Source organism: Lissotriton vulgaris, chromosome 12, assembly GCF_964263255.1.
Source record: "Lissotriton vulgaris chromosome 12, aLisVul1.2, whole genome shotgun sequence".
In the NCBI taxonomy this organism is placed as follows: domain Eukaryota; kingdom Metazoa; phylum Chordata; class Amphibia; order Caudata; family Salamandridae; genus Lissotriton; species Lissotriton vulgaris.
In genome coordinates, this window is record NC_141700.1 from 103,516,799 (window position 1) to 103,532,362 (window position 15,564).

At 43.0% G+C, this 15,564-nt stretch overlaps 1 long non-coding RNA gene across 1 annotated transcript; it reads left to right on the plus strand.

Annotated features, from left to right (window-relative positions):
* Positions 1-6,551: 6,551 nt before the first annotated feature.
* Positions 6,552-12,714, plus strand: LOC147673515 (uncharacterized). The gene is made up of 3 exons (XR_015302511.1): positions 6,552-6,644; positions 11,257-11,408; positions 12,588-12,714. It is a non-coding gene; the product is annotated as an uncharacterized LOC147673515 (long non-coding RNA).
* The last annotated feature ends 2,850 nt before the right edge of the window (positions 12,715-15,564 follow it).

Genomic DNA, 15,564 nt, shown 5'->3' on the forward strand with positions numbered 1-15,564 from the left:
TCACGTTTTTCCTGGCTCTGCCGAGCTAGGCCCTGATTTCTGCCTTCGCACCACTTCTGTCTCTGCCCCTGAAAGCTGCAGCATGAAGATGCATCCCTGACCTCTGCCTTACTTCCTGCCAAGCGAAGCGGTGCCTGGCTCAGCCTGGCCTGCCTGCCAAAACAGTATTTTGCCTTCAAGTTATCAGCCAACCTCCTCGAAAACACATTCCAGTCTAGTGATATAGGTAAACATATTCCCGGCCGCAGAGCAAAGGGCCAAGCCTTCCTGTCTCCTTCATATAATTCATTGCTCCCGTTACCATGGTAGGCCCATGGCCCCGTGCGTTGCACTTAGACACATATGCATTCAGTATAGAATAGCCCCTGCCCGAGAGACCTTTCACTTCAGATTAAACATCCCCCAAACACAAGATATCAGATAGGTTATAGGAACAGGTCGATCTGACATGCCAGACTTCTGTCCCCTCTACTAGTGCTAAAGTCAAAGCCCCCAGTTTTCCTTAGTTCCACGTCAATCACACGTCATACTAATTGCGCGCGCACCCAGGTGAAAAGTTTCAGCTGACTCTGCAGAATCCTCTACGCACCCACCCACTTATGACACTTTTCTGTGACGTTTCCAGCACACGCCTCCGTGCACACCCTTGTACACGCCTTTTTGCTACGCACATGTGTTCTTATCTTATTCTTTTCACTTGTCACGCCTACTGTATCCATCACCATTGTACAGTTTTACTATATATGTCATGTACTGTTAATAAATCGTTGACATCTTTCTGCCATCATTGCATATCCCCCCCGAACCCTTGTATTGATGGAACTGATTTCCATGGCTCGAGCCATCCCGATTAAAGCCCGTATGACTCAGATACCACGGACTCTGCCTCTCATTTGATTGAGCTATTCTTTTACCTGTCAGTAATTATATGGAAAAATTGTACGGTAAATTATATTTACCACATAATTTGGCGCCCGATAGGGACCCCTCCCCCACCCCACGCGCCGGCGATGCGTCGCAGGCCTTGCCCCCTACCACAGCCGTGACGGACTCCTATGCGCATCTGCAGGTTTTCCTGTATCTCCCTCAGGCCTATGGTGGAGACGGAGACTGCGGGACAGCATCCAGACAAGGCGGTGAGGAGTGCGGAGGATCCCGACCAGAGCCCAGCCGAGAGAGCAGTGTCCGAGGTGTCGAGAGGCCCACCTGTCCGAAGCGTCGAGGCGCATGCGTAGTGCGCAGCAGCAGTGACGTCGTAGCAGTCCAGTCCAGTCGAGTTTCCGAGGTCTTCCGTTTCCGTGCTTCCCGGTGAGTACCGTTGCTGGGGACGCATCTAGACGGGTGCATTAATTTGTGTCCGGTCAAGACGGGTTTGGGTACACAGATCCGGTCTGTACTGTATTAGCAGTGCATCTGTACTGTTTAGCAGTGCATCTAGTAATTCAGTAATTCAGTGATTCAGTATGCTGGTCTTCTAGCATCGTATTAGTCAGTATTTGTTCGAAATGTTTCAATGTGTTTAATGTCGTGGTATGAATGATTGTTTGCATTTAATTACTGTGTTTATCGTGTTTGTGTCCAGGTAGAGGTAATCATGCCTTTGTTTTCGAAATTGCGACAGATAGGAACTAGGAAAGGTATACTCGAAGAAGCAGTTCCCGTCCCACCTAGGGACACTCCCGGACATTTTATGTACCATAAGCATGGCTTAGATGCCATACTGTACTTAGACTTATGGGTGGACTATACGAAGGACTTGGAAGAGAAACAGAGATGGCCCGTTACAGGGACATGGGATGCCGAGTGCATCATGAGAGTAGAAGAAGCGTTGTGGAAAAAGAAAGCCAGACAATCACAGAAAGATGCCATAGAATTGTGGCGTAAAGAATCGCATAGACGAAACGAAAAAGAAATCAGAAAAGCAGAGAGAAGTAGAGAAGAATCCGAAAAAGCTAGAGAAAAAGAATTACTAGAAGAAGGAGAACGAGTCAGAATAGAACAACAAGATAGACAGAGAAATGCCCTTATTACAGGACTGTATCCATTTCTGGCCGAGGGCCTGCCCAAGGCGACCCCGGAAATGCCAAGTGATCTGCCGCCACCATTGGTTCCGACTAAAATCCGTCACAAACAGACCGCAGCAGACATATTCCTTTCTTCCTATTTAGATGGCATAACTCCAGCATATACTAATGTGCCCGTACCACCCGTTAACAATGCACAGCAGCCTGCTCCGGTTGCTCAAGCCACGACCCCTCCACGTCACCAACTTCCCGTGTCTGTTGTCACTTCCCCTACCGGCCCCCCTGTTACTGTTCCCCCTGTTATTGGTCCTAATAACCCTTTTTCGACAGCTACAATCCAGGGTTCAACCCCATTACATATACCCGCCACACAGTCAGGTTATGCCCACGCTTCAGTTTCGGGAGGTGCCGTAGGTGGCCTCCCCCACACCCCGCCACAGTTACACCGAATGACAATCAGAGAATTAGCAATGCAGCGTACACCTAAAGCGAGCACATCTGAAAAGCTTAAACAAGCACTTGCAGATTGTAGATATGATCCCGTACCTGGCAAGCAAGGGGACATGGTGTTAGCATCGTTACGTCTAAGACGTGTTACAGATTATTTGATGACATTACCAGAAATGCCAGACCATCTAGACAAAATATACCACTTTATTCGGACGGGGGAGGGTCCAGAAAGTATTCGTGAGGCCATGGCATATCAGAAAGTCGAGACACAAGGGTTAATATTGCGATTTTTGATTAATTGTTTGATAAGGGAACAAGATCAGCCAGGTAATTCGCAAGAAGAGATGGAGGGTTTGACAAGATGGAGTCAGAATATTGCAGATTGTAAACATGATAAACAGACTTGTATAGATGCCATGTCCAGAAAGATCCGTAAAGAAATAGTGGCAATACATACGCGACGGAAAGCTGATAGGACACCCGAGTCAGACGAAAAAGACTCCTCAGAGGAGGAAGAATCAGAGAATCCAGCAGCGACTCAAGAGATGATAGCGTACGTAGGTAGAGCGAAACTCCCTAAACAGTATTCTTCTGATAGGCCTTTTGACAGACCGATACGTCTAGAAAATAAAAGACGTTTTCTTCCCCCCATACCAAAATGTTCTCTTGAACATTTATTCCAAGCCACTGATAAAATCCTGAAAGATAGAATAGGTTACAATGAACTTAGTACAATGCGTGAACAAGAACTAGCACGGTCCGCAGTACAGTGGGCCGATAATGACAGCGTATATAAAGATGATTCAGTAGGGCAAACATTTTTGAGTCTTACTCCGACTGAACAACGTTTAGTTGGTATGTACATGATCCAGCATATCATTATGCTATATGAGAGTCAACATTCTGATCCAGGTCCCCTATACATTGTATTAGATGAATTACTCCTGAATAGATGGAGAGGCCTAGGTACTGATTTGATTAATGTTATTCTCGAACAACGTCATAGATACAGAACGTTCTTGACTCCACATTTTGTTCCTGTTCCACCCCCAGTAAACTATCCTTTTCACCTAGACCGACAGAACCCTTTACGAGAAGTTCACCCCGTCCAGACAGCTCCAGGGGGTGCACTTCAACGCGTATTCGTTTACACGCCCATAAGTAAAATGGAATTATTGGAAATGAAGAAAATAGTGCCGAGTCATGATAAAGATCCAGCAGGGTTTCACCGTGAAATAAAATACATGTTACTCATGGGAGATTACACCTATCCCGATATTAAGCATGAGCGAATTTTGCGGATCTCGCGTTCGCGAATTTTGCGGATTTGCGGATTCGCAATCCGCAAAATCCGCGAATTCCAGCGAATTTGCGGATTTTTTTTTTTTTTTGTGTTCGCCCGTGTTTCTGCCAGTTCGCGAGGGTTTTTACAATTTCGCAATTTGCGAACTTACCTGTCGGGTCGCAAGTTTTGCGAACTTGTTGTTTCTACGTGTCCAGCCTGTTTGGGACACTCTTCTTCATCACTGCCACTCTCTGTCACCACTGCCACTCTCTGACTACTCATGCCACCCTCTGGCCCACCCATGCCACCCTCTGTTTCATCACCACACCCTCTGGTTGTCCAGTGTACATTATTTTCGGCAAAGCAAAGCACACCTTCCCTGCCTCAAGTGACCTGAATTAATTTGGGGCTGATTAATGTGTCACAGAATATTTTTTTAGCTGGCACCTGCTTCCTTAGTGCGCCCTGATTAGTGATCTTTTGCACTTGCTAAGTGCTTTCATTGTTGCAAAATTAGTTACAACACCTGCCCTGCCCCAACTGACAATAATGAATTAGGGGCTGATTAATGGATTTTAACTTCCAGCCTGGCTCCTGCTTGTCTCCCTTAGCTGTAATTCAGGACCTTTGTGGCATATGTGTAACTATTCTGAGGTTCAGAGCAGGGTCACATAATAGTTTCAACTGGCAACTGAACTCTGGAGGGGCCCCTCAGGAAGCACTACAGGAAATGGCTACTAATGATGTGCCTGAACTTTTGAACCTGGTAAGTAGTTACTTTCAGTTTTGCTAAAATCGTATTTCTGCAATTTTGCACTTATTCGCGGGGCGCGAACTCACGCGAACATTGCGAGCAGTGCGAGCAAAATCCGCTGCTCGCGGATTTGCGGATTTTGCGGTAAATTCGCAAATCTCGCGGATTGCGGATTTCCCGAAAATCCACAAAATCCGCGAGCGGAACGGATTTTCCGCCCATGCCTACCCGATATTATGAAAATATTAAAGGTATTATTGCCTGCCGGTATTTACGAGAAACTCAAAGAAAAAGAATGGGAGGTGGGAGATAAAAAGATTAATTGGACTGAATTGGAAAACGAAGAAACCGGACGAACACCAGGTTTAGGTCTTGGGGACAAAACTAAAGCATTACCAGGATTATTAGTACAGGTTTTGCCAAGGTTGTTGACAACTAAAAAGGAGGACTGGGATGCAATCTCGGCCTGCAAACAGAAACACGACAAAGACACTAGTGATTTTTATTCCAGATTCGAGAAATGTTTTATTATTAATAGTGGCCTGAAAACAAGTAGCGAGTCTTACCCACATCTATTCGTGACCAAATTAGTCGAGAATTCCTTGCCCCAGGTTAAGAACCGTGTATTGAAAGTCGAGAGCACATGGCAAGCAAATACGCCTTCCCAAATGTTACAAATGTTACTGTACCACCAGAACAGAATTAGGGAGGAACATGATCACGAACAAAGACGTATGAAAGATACCAAAATGAAAGTATTAGTTGCTCAGTCAGTTCCAGCTGATGGTCAGAAAAGGGGTATGACACAGTCGAACAGTCCGACAGCTCCTGTTAAAGGGACATGCAACTATTGTAAACAGCCAGGTCACTATGTAAACGATTGTGCAGTTCTGAAACACAATATAGCTACAGGTAAAACTAAAGAGAGACCGCGTCCACCTAGACAGGACCAGGTCCAACAACATATTCCACAGAATATACAGCCTATGCAGGTTCCACAACAGACCGTAGCGGTACCACAGCCTCAGCCCATTGCCGCAACACAACATGTCACACAGCAGATGTACCAGTATGCACAGTCCGATTACCCCGATTATCAGCAGTACACATGAAACAGTCTAGAGAGGGAGGTTGGCTTGCCTCTTATTGAGGTTCCTGTAGATCAAGAGGGTCCTTATGTACATAGTCAGGTATTAGGAAAGGATAGAAAATTTTTGATTGACACAGGGGCAAGTAGCAGCGGCGGTTTTCATTCACGGGCGGCGGGGCTCCGCCCTCCCTATCGACTCGGCCGACAAGCCAGGGATTTAAAATGCTAAGTAACAGCAATGTTACTTACCAGGCATTTTAAATCCCGAGCCGGCGGAGCCGCACTGCAGTGCTGATCAAAGCCCCGGCCTGCCTGCCTGCCATCAGTTTAGGACGCACTCGAGCGTCACTGCAGCAGCAGGCAGGCCAGGCAGGAAATGGAGGAAGCGTGTGGGGTGATTTGTGACACATGCGCTTTGTGCATGTGTCACAATGTAATGCTACAGCCTGAAGCCTCACTGCCGGAGTCTAAACACCGGGCGCATTAGGTGCCAGCCCGGGAGTATAAAGAATGGCCCTTTTGGGGCCCGCCCTGAAATGACGCAAGGCAGCATCACAAATTTACAGCAGCCTCGGGCGGGTACAGTGTAAGCCCGAGGCTGCATTTAAGTCTGGGGAATGATGACGAGTACACCCTCACCCCACCCTTTGATTAGTCGTCACTGGAGGGGGTGGGGTCATGCATAACTGACCCCAGCCACCTCAAAAACGACTCATTTGGGAAAGGACATTTTTAAAAATGAAATAATCATTACACTGAATGATTATTGAATATAAACTTTTAACTTCATTTAAAAAAAAAAGAAAACGCTGTAAGCATTTTATTTATGTCACAGAGTCATGAGACTTAACTCATGACCCTGTGACGTGGTGTCACATGCTGCACAGAGAAGAGCTTTCACTTTCATCCTGAAAGTGAAAGCTTTACTGTTTCAGCTCTCTCTGAACCAGTAGCTGCTGGACAACAAAGGAGAAGCACAGCCAGCCAGCAACTAGCATCAACCGGCTGACTGACCAAGACAGAAGCTGCCTGATAACTGGGGTAAGTGTGAAGTATTAATTATTGTTCATTTAAATTATTTTTTCAATATTTCCATTATTTAAATATACTACTTTGTAATTATTTTAACATATAGCACACTCTAGTCTAGTATCATGACTCATGAGTGCATTTAAATAAACTTGCAAGGGTTAATGTGTGTCATGCAGTGCACTCCATGCAAACTTCTATGTAATATGCAGATGACAGATTTTTATTTTATGAAACTAGATAAGTGGGTTACTGCTTTTAATAGAGCTCATTTGGTTATGTGCAGTGACAGTGCATACATTTTAATCCTTCCCATATAGCACAGTGAGCTATAAACAGCATGCAACTCTTCAACCTTGTAACCCTCACTTACTTTTGTAACACAACCTGTACATTGATTTACACTCTTCATTTATTGTCAATATATGTGTACATGTGATCTAAAGCGCTTTGACACCCTACATATGGATGAGTAGCACTATAAAAAGAAAAAAAACAAAATAGTGGCATTTAAATTTAAAAATTTTGAAAATAAAAATTCAAAAGCAAGCGTCTTATGATGTGATAAGCTTTAAGCCTTTCTTTCTGCTCCATTGCTTCAAATCAATTACTATTTAAAGCAAGACTACTCACCCGTAGGGTTTCAAGGCGCTGTGTGTGGGGTGTTGAGGGAGGGGATCTAGAATTGATTTGACGAGCCAAGTCTTGAGGTCCTTCCTTAATTGCGGACGTGATGGTGATTGCCTGAGGTGTAGAGGCAGGACGTTCCAGAAGTTTAGACAAGGATCTTTCTCCAGCACTGGTCTACAGATGTGTGATGGTGGCCTGCGCCAATTGGGCGGAGTGGAGATGTCAAGGGAGAGTGTAGAAGCAGAAGTGGTGGTTGAGCTATGTATGTCTGGCGTTGTGGAGGGATTTGTAGGCGTGCGTGAGGCGCTTGAGCTAAGGTAATTCTTTTGTTGAAAGATAGCAAGTGAAGGTCTCTCAGGGAATAGAATGCCATTATAACGTGGTTGTAACAACACAAGTGCTGTTACAACGCATTACCATTGCAAAGCACACTTTTACCATGCATATACCTTTACCACGCATGCCATTACAAGGAAAAGACATGCGTGGTAAAGGCATATACTTGGTAAAAGTGGTTAAGGTAAGTAATTGTGTGTCTCTGTTTGTGTGTGTGTGTATATGTGTATATATATATATATATATATATATATATATATATATATATATATATATATATATATATATATATATATATATATATATTAATATTACCCCCAGGCAACCCCAAAATGACCCTTTGTACCAGTGCCAATAGTCCTACCCCCTTAAAATTCTAAAATTACCCTTACCACCCTAATACCCATACCCCCTAAACCCTAAAATTACCCTTACAACCCCAAACCCTAAACTTTAAATTACCCTTGGCACCACAAAACCCAGATTTGTCCGAGCCCTAAAATTACCCTGGGCACCCTAAAATCCAAACCCACCCTGAATCCTAAAATTAACCTTGGCACCCCAAAACATATACCTGTACTGAACCCTAAAATTAATCTTGGCAACCCAAACCTATACCCCTACACCCCAAACCCACCCTAAACCCTATACTTACCTTATACTTACATGTAAAACACATATGCTTTTACCATACTTGCCTATACAAAGAAATTCATGTAAAGGCATGTGTGGTAAAGGTATATGCATTATAATGCTTTGCATTGTAATGCTAAGCATTGTAATAGCATTGCGATGTAATGGTACTTGCGTTGTGTTGTCATGTCATGCGTTGTAATGGCATGCGTTGTATTGGATTCGTTGTAATGGATATTTCCCTTCTCAGGTGGCCGGTGATGTGGCTGCGACGTGGGATGTTCAGGATGAGTTTGGCGGAGGTGTTCTTGATGTTCTGCAGTTTCTTTTGGAGTTTCTGGGTGGTGCTGGATAGAGTGCTGACAAGCTCATGGGTGACAGTTTTCCTGTACTCACTGGGGCACACTGGAAGATTTCATGAAGTAGATGGAGCATGTGGAAATAGGAGGAATAAACAACGTTGATTTGGTGGTTTATTGAGAGAGAGAAGTCCAGGAGGTTGCCACGGTTTCACATGTAGTCAGTGGGAGTGTGGGGGGGGAGGTGTGGAAAAGTCAGCCCATATGACAACCGATGCCCAGGCTGCTGGCGCAAGACGCCTCTTAGTTCCCATTCTGAATAGTTACCAAATAAAGAGACGGGCGCTGGAAGCAGGAATCACAAGAACAGGATTTATTACTCATGAGGAGAGCCTGTCATTTCGGACACGAAACAAGGTGTCATCGGGAGGTGCTCTAACAAGTTCTTCAGAGGCATCGCCTTTTATACCTTACAAAACATTCCTTATTACAACAACGACATTGTGAAACAAGAAAACGACATCCCCCTAATCCCCGTGTCAATCCCACCCCACATGTATCCACAATAGAAGCCCTTGACCTGCTGATAAGAGGAGGGGGTAATCAAGCAGCTGAGTGTTCCGCCGATTCTTGGGATATGTGCGCCTGATCGTAGCCCAGGGGGTGGGGAGGCTAGGATCAATAGTGGGTCCTTTGAGGAGGAGCGATTTCATACAATAAGGGGCAGAAAACAGTGTCTCCCGGCTTAGGTGATGGCCTCGGACATGTGTGGATAGTCCATCGCGGAGGGAGGGCTTACTAACAGAGGGGTTATTCATGAAAGGAAAGGAGGTGTTGGTCAGGCGCGGCCGTGACTCCCAAGGACAGGGTCTTGCAGAAGAAGAAGGTTTATGCCTTGTCCATGTGAGGGAGGAGGGGGGAGCCAGGGTGCGCACAGGGACAGAGTCGCACAGAGAGAGAGAGAGGTCTTATGACCCGTACATGAGAGAACGGGGGCAGTCAGATACAGCTGGGGGGGGGGTTATGTCAGCTGAGGCGAGGGATGCTTCTTCAGGAGGAAATGGGGGACTTCGCGTGGGTCAAGCAGGAGAGTTGCTTTTCTTAGCAGGATCGCGCAGAGGGAGAGGGTTTCATGGTCCATGCATGTGAGAAGGGGGGGGGTTCAATACGCGCAGGAGGGAAGCCGGGGATTCCAATGAGCGGGCAAAAGGCCATGGTGCCTAAAAATGGCTATCAGGTACATGTGGGCACGGGCTTTTACTGGCGGAGTGGTGCGGTTAACGTACAGGGAAGGGAATGGGAAAAGGAAAAATGAACGCTGCTTATGTACATCAATTTCCTAATTTTCCACAGAGGGGGGTTCCAAGTGCTGCAGACCCCCTCTGCCTGAGCCACCAAGAGTCAACCAAGGCAGAGGGGGTGGCAACACTTGGGGGTAGATCCCAGGTTGAGGACTTAGGTCTTGTTTGAGTTAGTTAAGCTTGAGGCAGCTGTCCTTCATCCTGGTGGTGACTGCATTTATCCTGTTGTGGAAGTTGCTCTTGGCAGCTGTGGGTCCTTCTGTGAGGTAGAGAATCAGCTGGATGTTATCGGCGTAGGAGACAACGTTGAATCTGTGGTTCTTGACGATGGCTGCAAATAGGGCCTGAAGAGCTTGGGGCTCAGGGAGGAGCCTTGAGACCCTTTGCAGCTGATCTCTGTGGGTTTTCAGTTGAATGGTGGAAGTCTTACTCTCTGTGTTCGGCCAGTGAGGAAGGAGCAGATCCATCCAGGGCTTTGTTCCGGATGCTGGCATCGTGGAATCTTGTGCAGAGGGTGTGGTGGGAAACAGTGTTGAAGGCGGCTGAGAGGTCCAGCAGGAAGAGGGAAGCTGTTTCCCATGGGTCCCCAACCACCTTGCATGCTTTCTGAGTAGCTGCATTTAGGCAGCAAGCACGCTGGCAGTAAGTGCATCGTGGTCATGAAAAGCATGCAGTCTGTCCCACTTATTTTCTTGGCAAAATCACATTTCGGCACTGCCTGGAAGAAATAATCACCAATCTCTTGCCAAACTGCCTGCTTTCCCACAGTGTAAAACACTTTCTTCAGTTAGCGCAAGTTATAAACCAAAATAATTCCTGACCCGGCTGGCAGAGAGTGCTCCACGTAGAACCATGGGGTCGTCCTATGCCAACTGTTGTTTTCCAGAAAGGCGATGGACTATAGGCTATTTAGAGGTGGCAGTGGCCTTGGTGCTGAAAGTTTTCAACCTAGGGGTCTGATTGCTGGAAATGATCACTGGCTTATCTGTCCTCTAGCCCCCTGAATGTAGCCGGTGTAAAACCTTAACTCACCATCCCTCCTCTAGTCACATGAGGTGTTCCCATACCTCTGCTCACTACTTCAACAGGATTCTAGAGTTTCGGGCCAGCGGCACAGGTGCTCACTGCAATGCACACATACTCAAACATACACACACATTCATTCACATAGATTCATGTTAAAACATGGGCATGCACTTCTTTGCAGAAATATTCAACGCTATACAAAATTTCACACATCACCATGCTTGCAGAGACCCAGAAGCTCACTTGCACTCATGCACATTCGATTAAAAACACCTGAATGTATTATTTTTATTTGTTTTGTGTAAAACATTATTGTACAGGAAGCACATTGGCTTGAAACATTACATTACATGAATGCAATGTAATTGCTGGTAATAATTATTGTTTTAATTCTTTTAGCACATGAAAAATTGGAGTTAAAACTGATCGTGATATAATCACAGAGATCAGTACTGAGAGATATCGAAAGAGGACAAGTGGTAGTTCTGACTCTGCTGTAACAGGACATTGACCAAAACTCAGCTTCGTGATCCTTAATCTCAGGCCACAAGGTAGGACATGGTTCTCTATTTACGGCAAAGGTCCACATTCAGCTGTATATGGATGCCAATTGTGTGGTCTTTAGGTGTGGAGGACTGCCTGTTGGCTTATCCTAGCAGAACAGTTCAGAGTGTGAGCTTGTAGCGAGTTGAAAGTTCAAGGGAATCATTTTTTGTTTTTCATCATGAACCATGAAAATTCCCAAAATGTTGATTTTGAAATCTTTTATATTTTTATACACTTTCATTTATTTAACTGTGGCCTGATAATCCCTTACTATCCCTTAATGCTTTTCACCCTTAAAGCCTTTAAACACCAAACTGCCCATATGTTTTATCCTTTCTTCCTGCTTAAAAAAGTACTACTCTAATTCATTATAGCCCTCTACTACTACTTAGTGCTACCCTAAAATCTCCTAACTATCCCTTAAAGCTAACTAATACTTGAATTATTAAAATGCATTGCTAGTCTCCGGGCCCTTTACCCCACCTCATTTTAAATGCTCCTGTCTACTTTAGGAGGATGCCTCTTACCCCTGATCCCAGTACACTCATCTTTGCTCTATAATGCATGGCATTTTACCATGTTTTAGGCCACTGTTTATTTTCATTCTAGTTTTTTCAGCCGACAATATTTTTTACAGCAATGTTTTTCAGCCTATTTTTTGCACACAATATTTTTACTGCACACAGAGTATGTACAGTGAGTTGGATATATAAAATCGATCTAATGTGTTGTGACTTTCTGACTGTTGTCCATTTAGTAATAGGATCACTGATAGGACTAGCACTGTCTATAGGCTGTAATTTTAGTCTGTCTTGTGTGTAAAATAGGTCATTTCATCAATGTGTAGAATATCAAAATGGTCTAACTGCAATGTTAAACTCCTAATTGAAAACATATGCATTTATTTTGCTGTGTTGGGTACAGATGAGTACTGGATATATCAGAGATCTGCCTAGAACCCTTTTAAAGGGTATTGCTCAATTAGTCTCTCATTCTTTTGAAGAAATTTTTTAATATGTTTTGTATTATTTGCCATCTAAAGTCAAGTCAAAATTTATAAGTACACCCTTTAAATTCTAGGCAGATCACTGAATTGACATGCTCAAGCTTTTCAATCACCACTGGTGTTGTGCATGCTATGGCACCTAGCCTCGAAGCTCACACCATATTTTAATTATTAACAGGATCCCAGGAGAAATTCTGCAAAAATTTACAAGGCTATACCGCTTGGGGAACAGCTGTACGTGCTGCTGCAGTTGCATTCCTGTCAGACTGAAGATGGATGTGGATGAATAATTCCTGTTACTTGTGTGTGCATGACAATTTAAATTAGTGTTTATATAGTATTTTGCTTAATATCGTTTTTGTGTCTTCAACCAAGGGAATTTTAAAAAACAGGCTAGGTTTTCTATTTACAATCTGATATATTGCTGGACACAATGAACACAGTTGACAGTTTACTCATAAACCCATTTTTGGGTTTGACATATGCAGATAAACTGCAAGTGAAAACATTAGGAGCTGATAAACCTCAAATTAAAATTGAGCAGTCTACAAAAGATAGGGGAAAGGGGTACACACGTCGCTTTACCAGTACATGGTATGATAGGATTGAATGGCTTACTGGTAGCGCTTCTAAAAATGCTTTATTCTGTTTCCCATGCTTACTCTTTGGAGGTGAAGTTACCTGGACAAAAACAGGAGTTACTGACCTAAAGCATCTGGCTGAAAAAATAAAAAAACATGATTCCTGTAAATCCCATTTGACAAATATGTTAAAATTATCTCTTTTTGGAAAATCGGACATTGTACAGCAATTAAACGAAGCATACCGTGTGGGAGTAAGAAAACATAATGCAGAAGTGGATAAAAACCGATACATTTTATCAAAATTGATTGACTGTATTCGATTTTGTGGTGCCTTTGAATTGGCATTACGAGGCCATGATGAAACTGAAGAGTCTCTAAATCCTGGTGTGTTCAGGGGCCTTGTTGATTTTGTCTCCAGCATTGACAGTGCTATGGAAACACATTTAAAAACAGCCACCGTGTTTAAAGGCACTTCTAAAACTATTCAAAATGAATTGCTGGACTGTATGCTGGAAGTAATAAGAGACTATATTATACAGCAGTTGAGAACCACTGATTATGTAGCTATCCAAGCTGATGATACAACTGATGTCTCTACTAAGACACAGTCAGTTCTGGTCTTCCGCTACATTGATGGAAATTGCAAGGTAGCTGAAAGATTTTATTGTTTCACACATCTAAAAGACTCATCTGCAGAAACAATTGCCTCAGCCATTCTTAATGAATTAAACATTGTTTTCCCTGAGCAATGTGCTAAAGGAAAAGTAATTGCTCAAAGCTACGATGGTGCCAGCGTCATGCGTGGTGCAACAGGTGGGGTGCAAAAGAAAATCAGGGATGTTTACCCAAATGCACATTATATTCACTGCTATGCCCACCAACTTAACCTAATTATGGAACAGGCTTCCTCCAAAATATCTAGAGTTAAAATTTTCTTTTCAGAGATTGGTGGTATAACAGCATTTTTTGCACGGTCCCCGAAAAGGACGGAAGTTCTTGAACAAATAGTTTCAAGAAGACTTCCAAGAGGGTCTGCAACTCGCTGGAACTTCAATATTCGAGCAATATTGCTAATTTATGAATTCAGAGAAGATCTTCTTGAATGTATGTCAACCATTGCAAACAGTGGTGATTTTGAGTCGAATACTATATGTGAAGCTAAGGGATTTAGTAGAACATTAGATGATAGAGAGTTTATATTCTTTCTGTTTCTTTTTTTCAAAATAATGCCCCAGGTAGACATTTTATATAATCAATTGCAAAAGCGAGACTTTGACACTGTGTCTGTCCAGAAAGCTACTACACACTTTGTGACAAGCATCACCAAAGTACGAGAATCCATTGACAGTTTGGATTCTACACTGCCACAAGAATGTACATTTGTAAACCGGAGACTGCAAATAAATACTTTAACCCAAGAAGCAAAAGAAGTCTGTGACATTATTGTGGTCCATGCCAGAGAGCGCTTTGCTTTCACAAAGCATCTTGTAAGTGCAACACTATTGCGAAGTGACCTTTTTGAAAGCCATGACAAATCTTTCCCAGCTGAGGCACTCGCAGAAACGGTAGAAGCCTATCCTATGTTAGACAAAGCCAGATTGAGTACAGAACTTTCGGTCCTGTATGGAAGACGAGACTTCCGTCAAACTACTGGTGGTGCCATGGCTTTATTTAGCTTTTTATGTGAAAACAACTTAGAGAAATCCTTTTCTGAGACCATAAAGCTCTTAAGAGTTGTCATTACTACACCCATGACAACAGCAGAATCTGAGCGATGTTTTTCCACACTAAAGAGGGTAAAAACTTTTTTGCGAAACACTATGACTCAAGCTAGACTTAATGCTTTGGCTATGCTGTCAATGGAAAAAGAGCTAATAAAGGAAATACCAGAATTCAACAAAAGAACAATCGAAAAGTTTGTTCATATTAAAGATCGACGAGCAAACTTTCTATATAAATAGAAAATATGAATCTGATGTGTGATCATAGTTTCAGGTGTTTATAGCTCAGTTTGTTTTGTTTGATAACATTAGGAAGTACTGTTGGAAATGTTCTCATTCCATTTAATATTCATACAACTCCTGTACAGTTGATATGTATTTATATATGTGTGCTTATGTATCTGTGAATTTATATATATTTGTTTTCATATTTTAATATTATTTAAAATATTTTTGTTGTTAGTGTTTTGAGGGTATATGTCTTTATATATACAACATTTAGTTATTTTCCTAATTTATTTTTATTTAACCGTTTTCTACTGTACTGACAGGGACAGGAACCCTTCTACCTGAGATTGACATGCAAAGTATTTAAATATTATTTTTATTTTGTCAATTGTGTTTAAAAATATATTGGTTTTGAAAGTTCTTAAAATGTACATTTATTTATTTCCATAATTTCTTTTTGTTTAACTTTTTCTGCTGTGCTGGCTGAAGGGCACAAGGACCTGAGAGTGACATTCAAACAATTTACATAGTATTATTTAAAATAATTTTGTTTGTGTTTACAAATATCATACTGGTTTTGAAGGGATATTTCTTAAAATATACATTTATTTATTTTCATATT